Source organism: Xyrauchen texanus, chromosome 6 (assembly GCF_025860055.1).
Source record: "Xyrauchen texanus isolate HMW12.3.18 chromosome 6, RBS_HiC_50CHRs, whole genome shotgun sequence".
In the NCBI taxonomy this organism is placed as follows: Eukaryota; Metazoa; Chordata; class Actinopteri; order Cypriniformes; family Catostomidae; genus Xyrauchen; species Xyrauchen texanus.
The window spans coordinates 30,126,965-30,139,741 of NC_068281.1; positions in this window are offsets into that span (position 1 = coordinate 30,126,965).

Here is a 12,777-nt window from a genome sequence, read left to right on the forward strand (position 1 = left end):
AAGAAACACCCAATTACTCACCTCAAAATAGGCAACTCTGTTGATGGCTCCATGTCTTCTCCAGTTGTCCAGGTGAAAACCATGCCACACACTAGTCTCCCAACCTCTGAAAGAATCATTGTATTCATCCAGTCTGTCCATATTAGTTCAGCGAACTAACCATAACTCCTCATCTAACCTTGCCTTAGCTGAATGAGATATTATGAGCCCAATGAATACCTCCTGCTGTACTGAGCCCCAAAGGGGACATGCTAAATCCTAATGAGGATGTCAAATGGGAAGTAACTGCTCTCCACTGCTGCAAATAACAGACAGTTGTCTCCAGTGATCAATACTCTGGGCAATTAATCAAGGAATCGGACATACATCAAAAGGTGCGGAGGATGGGACAACTGTGCTAATTAAAGTGGACATGACTGACCATTTCAGGAAGCAGACAGTGTTGGACGTTTTGAGGTAGGCTATAGGCCACTACTCAAAATGGGTCTCGTTCATAAACACAAGCAGAAAGGATTTGTACAGAGGAAGTCAGACCATTCTTACGTGGAAATGCGATACGTGTTTTTTGATGCAATTTTTTGATGTTCGTGCCTTTGTAAAATATTGAGAAGTCTAATGTTGAAGTGAAACTGAATTATTACTAATTTATTTCTACACTATTTCTACTGTCATATCAAACGGTTTTATGCCGTTTTTAGCCGCTAGGTGACAGCACTCTCTTTTATTACAATACGGAACAGCTCTTGTTGTGTGATGTTGCCTCACAGACTGGAGCTCAAAGTGCTTATCTAGAATCAATATACCAATTCTTAATTATATATATATATATATATATATATATATATATACATACATACCAAAGGTAAATCTTTACACGTTTTTTCTAACTCTAATTTGATGATAATACAAACAACACAAAATCTTTATAAAGGTGTCAACAGTCACTTGGCATCTCTTGATTACATTGATTACATTTTCCAATGACAGCATCTGTGACCCTACGGAAGGACATGCCCAAATTTAAGTGCAAGTGTGCAACTGAGTTTCCCACCGAAATTGACCTAATATTAACATAAATAAATAAATAAAAGGCAAAGGAACAATGATTTTATCTCCAGGATGGTTATGAGAAGGGAAATGTGGAACTGATTATTTTGATATGCCAATCAATCTGAGAGGGTCCGCTTGGGGTGATTGTCAGTGACAATAGAATAGTACTGTATCCTGCCCCCCAAGCATCTTTGTCCAGCTATTTAAATTGCACAGATAAAATGCAAATAGCTCTGAAGCTTAATACATGATATTTAATCAGCATTTCTTTCAACGGACCTTCATTTCCATGGCCAAAGGGGAAGAGAGTTTTCAGATAAAAATGATTTAGAACAGCTCTGGGATTGTTTAGTCAAAAGGGAAATGTTCACTTGAGTCAACTATTATTGAAATCTTGAATCTTGAAAGCATTTACAAAGAGAAGGCAAAGGCTTACTTGTGCACTATATTTTGGCATCAACATTTTGTATGAAATCATCCACAAAAACTATACAACCAGAGTGGTAATAGCGTGTATAAACCATCCTCATAGTGTGTGTTCAACCACATTGTAAGTCAGCATGTTATTTAAATATCTTCATATTGTAACATACAGTGCTCCCAAAGGATTTGGACACTTAAAAATGTGTTGCCGGTGAGTTAAATATAATCAACACGAAATACAAAAATATATTTTTGGAGATTTATTCTGATGGCTTTTACTTAAAATAAAAAGAAAAGACAAAACCTGTACAGTGAAATACAAAAATGAAATACGGTAAAAGGAAAAACGGAAATTACATTTAAAAAAAAAAATAAAAATAGAGTAGAGACTAATGTTAAACAGAAAAACAAACAGGGCATTAGCCTACCCATGTGTGTCAGGGTTCAGAAAGAAGAGGATTCAATTGCAGGGTAAACCACAGTTTATTGGGAAATAAACAAGCACGAGCCAGACAGCATAAGGTCCACAGACAATAACGGCCTCAGAAAGCGTTGACTAGGTCCATGGAACGGTAACTCCCAACCAAGAACAGTCCGCACAAGAGGTCAAGGATGGTGGCGAATGAGAAGGGGGAAGCAACAGGCAGTGGTGGCAGGTGAGGCGTGGCAAAGGGGAAGGGAGATGACTGCTGGTAAGCAGGATGTGGCGGGGGAAACAGCAAGACAAAAAGCAAGATGTGAATAACAACAGGCAAAACATGATCTGGCAAGGGACAAAAAACACAAAGGGAATATAAAGAGAGGCTAATGAGGAGTAACACATGAGTGTAATGTTGAACTAACAAGGTAACAACAGGGAGGGGTGACAACTGACAGTTGAACGCATGGTGAACGAACACAAACACCACATGCCGAAGCGCGCGGGCGGACAAACAAGGCAGCCAAGCACTCCGGACGAACAACGACACAGACACAAACACAACTAGACTAATCAAACTGGCGTTCTGACAGTAACACCCCCCCCTTCAGGGGAGCTCCCTGGGTAGAAAGGGGCCACTGCTGGTGGAAGTCCTCGATCAGCAAGCGGTCCAGAATATCCCTGGATGGCACCCAACATCTCTCCTCTGGGCCGTATCCCTCCCAGTCCACAAGGTACTAGTATTCCCTACCATGCCTCCTGGAGTCCAGCAATCTCCTGACTGTATACACAGGGACCCTATCAACCAGACGGGGGGGGGACACAGTAGGGTTCAGGGGGGAAGAAAATGCAGGTTTAACACAAGAGACATGGAAGACAATGTGCACACGACTGAGAGCAGGTGGGAGTCTGAGCTGCACCGCCGCCAGGCTCAGGACCTTAGAGATGCGGTAGGGCCCTATGAACCTGGGTGCTAACTTGCGTACCGGCACCTTAAGAGGTAGGTCCTTAGTGGACAGCCATACCCTTTGCCCAAAGACATACTTGGGTGCCAGAGTCAGACGGCGGTCTGCTGCCACCCTGGCACGTCTCCCTGCCTGAAGCAGGACCTCTCTGCCTCTTCTCCAGGTTCTTTTACAATGCTGGACAAAGGCCTGGGCAGAGGGGATTCCTGCGAAGAAAACAGAGGAGCACTGAAAATGGGACATACCAGTAGATGCCACAGGAAGTGTGTTGTGTGCATATTCTGCCCAGGTGAGCTGGTGGCTCCAGGAGGCAGGATTATGTGATGCCAGCCAGCGAAGCATATGCTCTAAATCCTGGTTGGCCGGCTCGGACTGCCCGTTGGTCTGCGGATGGAATCCTGAAGTCAGACTGGCAGTAGCCCCAATTAGACGACAGAATTCCCTCCAAAAGTGGGAGACGAACTGGGGCCCCCTGTCAGACACCACGTCCGTCGGAAGACCATGAATCCTGAAGACGTGATCGATCACCACCAGTGCCGTCTCCTTCGCAGTGGGCAGTTTGGGAAGGGGAATAAAGTGCACCGCCTTGGAAAAACGGTCAACCACCGTCAATATAGAGGTGCAGCCCCTTGAGGGAGGGAGGCCAGTAACAAAATCAAGGGAAATGTGAGCCCAGGGGTGGGAGGGAACAGGCAAAGATTGCAGCAAACCAGCGGGAGGCTTGTTAGAAGACTTATTCTGGGCACAAACCAAGCAGGCTGCCACAAACTGTCTGGCGTCTTGGTCCATGGTGGGCCACCAGAAACATTGACGAGCAGAAGCCAGTGTTCTCCGCACTCCTGGGTGACAGGCCAGCCTCAATGAGTGGCTCCACTTCAACAAAAGTGCACGCAACGGCTCAGGAACAAACAACAGACCATCAGGGCAACCCATCGGAACAGCCACCCCTCGTAAGGCCTCCCTGACCTATCCCTTGACCCCCCAGGACACGGCAGCCACCACAACATCCTCAGGCACTATAGTGTCAGGAAATAACTTACCCCTAGCGCAGTCAAAGAGACGGGACAGGGTGTCAGGCTTAATGTTCTTCAACCCTGGCCGGTATGACAGGGTGAAATTCTGTGAATGGCATGTATGCTGAAGCATATTGTCAGGACACCAGTTTGATCAGCCTAGTTGTGTTTGTGTCTGTGTTAGGGCTGGGATAAACAATTATTTTTTAAACGATTAATCTAGCGATTATTTTTCCGATGCATCGATTAATCTAACGATTCATTTTTCGGTTAATCGACTTGTGACAACACCGGTAATACCTGTTTCATCGGGGGTAGGGGTGTATAAAATGTAAAAAAAAAAAAAAAACATTTGCCGGGAGTTTGATTGACTGATCAATCAATCATAATACGCCATTTTTGTCCGACAAAGTAGTCTGGAGAGAGAAGATTAACGTCGGTGGATTTGAATTTAAATAATGGATTGTAGGCTACTGTACTGACGTCTTTCCGCGGTTAAAACAACAGTCCTTCTGATGTAGGCTACATTCATGTTTAGCCTATTTGATGCTAGAAATTAACCAAGGAAAAGATGATCGGTTCACGAGCAGCTGAGGCAATCTGTCACAACACATTAAAGAGCCACAAAATAGTAGGCCTATTTATGGTTTAATTTTCTTTGAATGACCAAATTTGAAAGTTGAGACTTTATTAAATGTTACCTGCTTGGTCCTGTCTGTTAGCGCATTGTCAGTGTCCTCTATGTATTTTTCATGACATTCATAGCTATAAGCGCATTATTAATAGCTATATGCGAAAACTTTAGGTGTCGACAACGTATTATAGCTTACTCCAACATCGAGTGCAAAGTGGGGAGTTGAAAAAAAACTTACGGTGCTCTGTCATCTGCGGCTGCTCCCGGGTGGCGCTAGAATGGAAGGCCATCTCCATTTTGCAAAGATGACATATCACAGAATTTTTTCCTTTTCCTTTTAAATTAAATAATTCCCATACTTTAGAGGAACGAGTGCATGCCGCCTTGCACTTCTGATAGTCTGAGGAGCCACTCGTGTTGGCGCCGGCGCTGCCATCTTTGTTTTGGGTCTGACAATTCGACGCGCATTTTTTGCGCCAACGTATTTTTTGCGTCAACGTCATCCCAGCCCTAGTGCTGGTGCATTGCCGTGGTGCTAGAATGGAAGGCCATCTCCATTTTGCAAAGACGACATATCACATAATTTTTTCCTTTTAAATTAAAGAATTCCCACACTTTAGATGAACGAGTGCGTGCCGCCTTGCACTTCTGGTAGTTTGAGGAGCCACTCATTTTGCTTCTACTCTCCGGCGCCGCCATCTTTGTTTTGGTCTGACGAATCGATGCGCATATTTTGCGTCGACGTATTTTTTGCGTCGACGTCATCGATTACGTCGACGCGTCGTCCCAGCCCTAGTCTGTGTCTTTGTTCGTCCGGAGCGCTTGGCTGTCTTGTTTGTCCACCCGCGCGCTTTGGCGTGTGGTGTTTGTGTTCATTCACCATGTGTGTCTGCACGTTAGTTCAACATTACACTCACGTGTTACTCCTCATTAGCCTCTCTTTATATTCCCTTTGTGTTTTTTGTCCCTTGCCAGATCGTGTTTTGCATGTTGTTATTCACGTCATGCCCCAATTACTGGTGAGCCCTAGCTTTTAATGGGCACTAGGCTGCAAAATGTCCTGGTTTGCCACAGTAGAGACAGAGTCTCTGGGCTATGCGGCGTTGTCTCTCCTCTGCTGCCAGACGCATTCGCCCTACCTGCATGGGTTCCGGCTCTGGGTGAGGCTCGAGGCTCAAGGCCATGGCTGGTTACTGCCAGTGGAGATAACGTTCCTCTCCACTGAACACGAGCAGATCGTCTCTGATGTCGCATCTCCAGATGAGTCTCCACTCTGAGGGCCAAATCCACCAAGTCGTCGAATGAGGATGGTAAGTCATGAATGGAAATTTCATCTTGGAGGTCATCATTAAGGCCCTCCTGGAAGCGGTCCCAGCAAGCCTCCTCATTCCATCCAGTTAAGGCAGCAAGAGTATGGAAGCGGATTGAGTAATCTGTCACAGAGTGGTCCCCCTGTCTCAACCTGGTGAGCTGGTTAGTGGCCTCCTTACCTGCCAATGAGCGATCAAATACCTTCAACATCTCCTTCTCGAACAGCTCGAAGGTGGTGCAGAACGGAGCCTTGGCTACCCACACAGTGGTTCTACCCCATTCACGAGCCTTGCCGGTGAGCAGAGTGATGACAAAGGCCACCTTGGTGATTTCAGAAGCATAGGTGGTAGGTTGCAAGGCAAAGATGATGGAACACTGAGTCAGGAATGAATGACAGGACATGGGGTCGCCATCATAGGGGGTAGGTGTGGGCACTCTGGGATCTATAGTCAATCCGGCATGAGTGGGTACAGGAGGTGAGGCAGCAGCAACCGCTCTGATGAAATCCTGGTCCCTCCGCAATTCTCTAAGCTGTGCGGTGAGGTCTGCCATCTGGTTTGCAATTAGATCTACATCATGGGTAGTGGTAGTAATCTGTGAGGCATGTTGTCCTAGCAGAATCCCCTGCTGGGCGACAGTGGTCTGGACAATATGCTTCAGCATACATGCAATTTATAAGCATTGGAACAAGAGGTGAGAAATGTTATAAGAACATGTATTGTGCAAGAGAGCTCCCAATTTTATTCATCGGTTGAGAATTCTTGGGTAAATATGACATTTTACACAAAATTCTTATAAATTGCATTAAATATGTGTTCAGAAGATTTGTATGTTTAAACTGAGAGTTTGTTATGGATCATTTTTGAAGGATGCATATGGATTGCCTATGTGGAGTTTGACCACGTTGTGCACACATTTGAGTACTGGGTAGGTAAATTTAGAATTAAACATATCTTATTTAGTGATTTATTACCCACAGTGTATTCCATTTAAGTGAACATGTGTAATGAGAATTGTATTGTTCTAAACATCTCCTTAAAGCCTGTTTAAAAATTCATAAAATGCTTTGAGTGATTTAAGCATGTGTTAAATGCATACAATTCTGTGAATTACATGTATGCTGAAGCATATTGTCAGGACGCCAGTTTGATCAGCCTAGTTGTGTTTGTGTCTGTGTCGTTGATCGTCCGGAGCGCTTGGCTGTCTTGTTTGTCCGCCCGCGTGCTTCGGCGTGTGGTGTTTGTGTTCGTTCACCATGTGTGTCTGCACGTGTTGTTTTTCCATGCGTTCAACTGTCAGTTGTCACCCCTCCCTCTTGTTACCTTGTTAGTTGAACTTACACTCACCTGTTTCTCCTCATTAGCCTCTCTTTATATTCCTTTTGTGTTTTTTGTCCCTTGCCAGATTGTGTTTTGTGTGTTGTTATTCACGTCTTGCTTTTTATCTTGCTGTTCTTGGTAGTTTAGTTATCTAGTCAAGTTTTATTTTTCTTCAATTTTGATTTGATTCCAAGGTCTCCAGTTGAATTGGCTGAATTCTGCCCAAAATTGTGACACGAATTGGGTTCCCCTGCCAGAAACCACATCAACTGGGAGGCCAAGAATGTGGAATATGTGATTAATGACTTCAGCTGCCATCTCCTGGCTAAAGGTTATTTAGAGAGGGGAATAAAATGAGCCGCCTTTGAGAACCGGTCCACCACGGTCATGACAACTGTGTTTCCATGGGATTGGGGAAGACTGGTGACAAAATCCATGGCTATGTGGGACCAGGATCTTGAAGAAACTGACAGCGGTTGGAAGAGCCTGGCCAGAGGCAGATTGGAGGTCTATCTAGATGCACAAATAGGGCAGGCGGACATGAACCAGTGAATGTCCTGCACTAGTGAAGGCCACCAAAATTGCTGTCTAATATGCGCCTGGGGACAAGCAGCCCCTGGATGGCAGACAACATTGGACGAATGGCCCCATCAGAGGACGTGTGTCCATACCATTCACGCAACAAATAACCCGTTAGACACTAGGTCCAACACCGAACTCTGATGCATCCAGCTCCACCACGAACTGACACGAAGGGTCTGGAATGTTAAGGATGGGAGCGGTAGTAAACCTTTCTTTAATTTAGAAAATGCGGCTTCAGCCCATGGGGACCAGCAACTCAGTACGGGTGGAAGCGACATCCGTCAGAGGAGTGGCGAGCTGGCTGTAGTTTTGAAAGTAATTGCCGAACCCCAGAAATCTTTTTAAGGTTTTGCAGAAATCTGGGGATGGCCAATTGGAAACTGCTCTGACATTTACCGGGTACATGCGCACTCCCTCGGACAAAAGGATGAACCCCAGGAATGGAACCGATTGCGCATGAAAAGCACACTTCTCTGCCTTAACGAACAGCCTGTTCTCTAGCAGTCACTGAAGCACCCGCCTGATGTGCTGGATCAGAATATCACCTAAGTAAACTAACACAAATTGGTCAATCATGTCACGTCATTTACAAACACCTGGAAGACAGTGGGGGTATTGACCAATCAGAAAAGCATGACCGAATATTCAAAGTGTCCCCTATGGGTGTTAAAAGCTCTCTTTCACTCATCCCCCTCCCTGATCCGAACAAGGTGATAAGCATTGCATAGGTCCAACTTCGTAAAGGATAGCGATTCTACACCATAATGTCATTCAGCCCCCGATAATCTATAAAGGGTCTAAGCGAACCGTCCTTATTCTCCACGAAGAAGAACCCCGCCCCTGCAGGGGAAGAGGAAGGAAGGATGAGACCAGCTGCTAGAGAATCATTGATGTGTTTATTAATGGCCTACCTCTTGGGAGCAGACAGCGAATATAACAGACCTCGTGGGTGTGTGTGTGTGTGTGTGTGTGGGGATCAATAGTGCAGTCATACGGGCGATGAGGATAAGCCTAGCAGAGTAATCATTGAAATACAGTAGTTTATCACATTAACTATACATGCATGTTCCACTAAGTTTGACAACCAGAAAATGTGTATATCTTTAGTTTTGAATTTAAAACCAAACAAACTGATTTGCTTGAAAATTCTCTTAGGCTTTCTTCCATGGTTTGATATTTTGTTTTCTGTTGCAATGACATTCCTCTATTTATTTATTTATTTTTTCTATTTTGACTTATGTCAAAATGCGTTTTGCTATTTTAGTTGATACATAGGTGGATGTATATGGAAAACTATAGCCTACAGCAAATTATTTAATGGGCTAGTAAAAATCATATTTTCAAAACACTGTGTAGCAAAGAGCTGTACACAGACATTGATCATGATTTAGTCTTCCCTAGATATTGCTAGCATGCAGGTAACTAACAAATGCACATTTTAAGCAATGTGACATGGTATGATTCTCATTTCACCATGCCTAAAGTATTCATACCATCCACTATGGCGCTCAATAAGAGAGCTGAAGTTTTTCCAACTTTTCTTCTCCTCTGTCTTTTTTTGTCCTTTCTTCCTTTACTCTGTTCTTCAAAGTCTGCATCTTTGGTTGCCTGCTGAGAAAGTTAATTTTAGTGTTGGCCTTATATGCCATGCTCAGCCTGTCTCTGTCAGCACCTGCCCTAGCTTTGATATGGAGTGACAGTCTGCCCGATTCATCTGCCCAGGAGCTGTCAGTCAAACGGCAGGCATGGGCATTGTAGTCAACAGCAGAGGTGGGTATAGTAGCCAAAAACTGTACTCAAGTAAAAGTACAATTACTTTAAAAAATAATTACTCAAGTAGAAGTAAAAGTGCTGACATAAATAATTACTTAAGAGTAAGAAAGTATCCAATTATAAGAGTACTCAAGTAGTGAGTAACTCGTTACTTTCACAAATTACATAATGGACGTGAACTCCCATATATTCCATAATACACATTAAACATATTACAGAATTATAATTTTTATTATTATTATGAATGGAATTTCTGTCATTCACCATAATGTAGTTCCAAACCTGTATGACTTTCTTTCTTCCATGCAACTCAAAATGGAGATTTTATACAGAATGTTAGCCTTGGTCACAATTTACTTTCAGTGAATGTTTTTATTTTTTTCTAAATATTTTGAAAGTGAATTGTGACTGAGACTGTCAGTCCCTAACATTCTGTCTAACATATTTTATGATTGACAGAATACAAAGGTCACACAGGTTTGGTACAAAATGAGGGTAGGGAATTTACAGAATATTCCATTATGGCTGAGCTATCACTTTAAAGGTATAGTTCACCCAAAATGTTTAATTCGCTCATCATTTATTCACCCTCATGCCATCCCTGATGTGTATGAGTCTCTTTCTTCTGCTGAACACAAATTATGAATTTTAGAAGAATATCTCAGGTCTGTAGGTCAGTAAAATGCAAGTGAATGGGTGCCATAATTTTGATGCTCCAAAAAGCACATAGAGGAATCATAAAAGTAATCCATATGACTCCAGTAGTTAAATCAATATCTTCAGAAGTGATATGATAGATGTGGGTGAGAAACAAATCAATATTTAAGTATTTTTTGCTAGAAGTTCTTTTCCCAGCCCAGCAGTGGGCGTGTGCATGAAGAATGTGAATCACCAAAAACAAAAGAAGAAGAATGTGAAAATTATCTGTATCTCATCCACGATTCCACACCTATCACATCACTTCTTAAAATATTGATTTAACAACTGGAGTCTTATGGATTACTTTTATTGACTGTATGTGCTTTTTTTAGCTTTAAAATTTTGGCACCCATTCACATGTACCTAAGGAGCTAAGAAATTCTTCTAAAAATCTTCTGTACACAGTACCGCCACTCCCTAAATGCAGAGTATGGAGCCAGCGAAGGGCATCGCACACAGAAATGTTGTCTGTTCGTGCTCCAGTTGTCAATCACATGTTCGGTAGAGCAAAACACATTTTCATTTAACATGGATGTTTTTATACAGATCAATTTATACTGATAATCTGCCAGAAGTACATTTACATTTATGCATTTTGCAGACGCTTTTATCCAAAGCGACTTACAGTGCAATTATTACAGGGACAATCCCCCCGGAGCAACCTAGAGTTAAGTGCCTTGCTCAAGGACACAATGGTGGTGGCTGTGGGGTTAGAACCTGTGACCTTCTGATTAAGAGCCCTGTGCTTTAGCCACTACGCCGCCACCACCACTGAAGTAGCTGTGATAGAAAAAATACATAAAAATACATAAGGGGGCTTGGGTAGCGCAGCGAGTATTGACACAGACTACCAACCCTGGAGTCGCCAGTTCGAATCCAGGGCGTGCTGAGTGAATCCAGCCAGGTCTCCTAAGCAACCAAATTGGCCTGGTTGTTAGGGAGGGTAGAGTCACATGGAATAACTTCCTCGCGGTCGCTATAATGGGTGGTTCTCGCTCTCGGCAGGGAGCATGGTGAGTTGTGCGTGGATGGAAGAGAATAGATCGGGCCTCCACACGCTCTACGTTTCCATGGTAATACGCTCAACAAGCCACATGATAAGATGCAGAGATTAACTGACTCAGACGCGGAGGCAACTGAGATTCGTCCTCCGCCACCTGGATTAAGGTGAGTCACTACGCCACCATGAGGACTGCACATTGGGAATTGGGCATTCCAAATTGGGGAGAAAAGGAGAGAAAATAATAATAATAAAAAAAACTATAATTTACACATAAAAACTGATGTCACAAGAACCCATATTTACAGAATCACCCTGAAAATGACCACCATGAAGATGGCATCGCGGTAGCACACAGCGGCAACTCCGGATCCAAAATGGTGCTATTTTTGTACTTAGCCTGACTCATTATGGCACACGGACATCAGAGCAACCAGCAGACTACGCAGCTTGAGTTTAGAGACTGCTGCGTCTTTGTTTTCATGGAGACGTGGCTCAGCAACAGTGTTCCTGACGCCGCCATTAAGTTAGACTTGGTCGCCTCATTTCGTGCCGACAGAAATGCAGCTCTGTGCGGTAAGACTCATGGTGGTGGCTTGTGTGTTTGCATCAACACGGAATGGTGCAAGAACTCTATGCGAGTTTCTAGCTACTGCTCATCACTGTTGGAGCTTGTGACTGTTAGATGCAGACCTTTTTATGTACCATGGGAATTCACCACTGTCATTATAACCGCAGTTTACATTTCCCCCAGCGCTAATGTTAAGGAAACGCTCTGTGAACTGTATGGGGCTATTGCGAACGCTCACATTGACGGACTGTTTATTGTCACTGGATATTTCAACTATGCAAACCTCAAGACAGTGCTCCCTAAATTCCATCAGTATGTGGACTTTGCAACGAGAGGGCTTCAGAAGCAGGTGAAAAACTGGCCAACAGTCTGCTTTTTTCAGTTGAGGAACATTTCAAAATTAAGATCATCTGTGACTAAAGGTGAGTTAGAGATGATTATTCATGCATTCATCTCCTCCCGTTTAGACTATTGTAACAGTCTTTTTACGTGTTTGAGTAAGAAGGAGCTTCATCACCTCCAGGTTGTTCAGAACTCTGCTGCAAGGCTTTTAACCCGCGTTAAGAGAAGAGAACACATCACACCTGTTTTAGCTTCACTTCACTGGTTACCAGTCCAGTATAGAATTCATTTTAAAATTCTAGTTCTTACTTTTAGAGCCTTGCATGGCCAAGTCCCTACCTACATCACTGACCTGATACAGCCGCACACTCCTACCCGAGTCTCAGGTCTTTAGATCAGATGCTATTAGTTGTTCCCCGTACCCATTTTAAAACTAGAGGGACCAGTCATTCCAGGCAGTCGCTCCCAGGCTGTGGAATGCTTTGCCTCTTGTTTTACGTTACGCAAACTCAGTTGATTCTTTTAAAAAACAACTGAAGACTTTGCTCTTCAAGCAGGCTTTTGGTTAGTCGAGGGTTTTTTTTATGGTTGTTTGTTGTTTGTATTTTGGGGAATGTATTTAAATTGTTTTTGTATTACATTTTACTGTGAAGCACTTTGTGATGTTTATCTTTGAA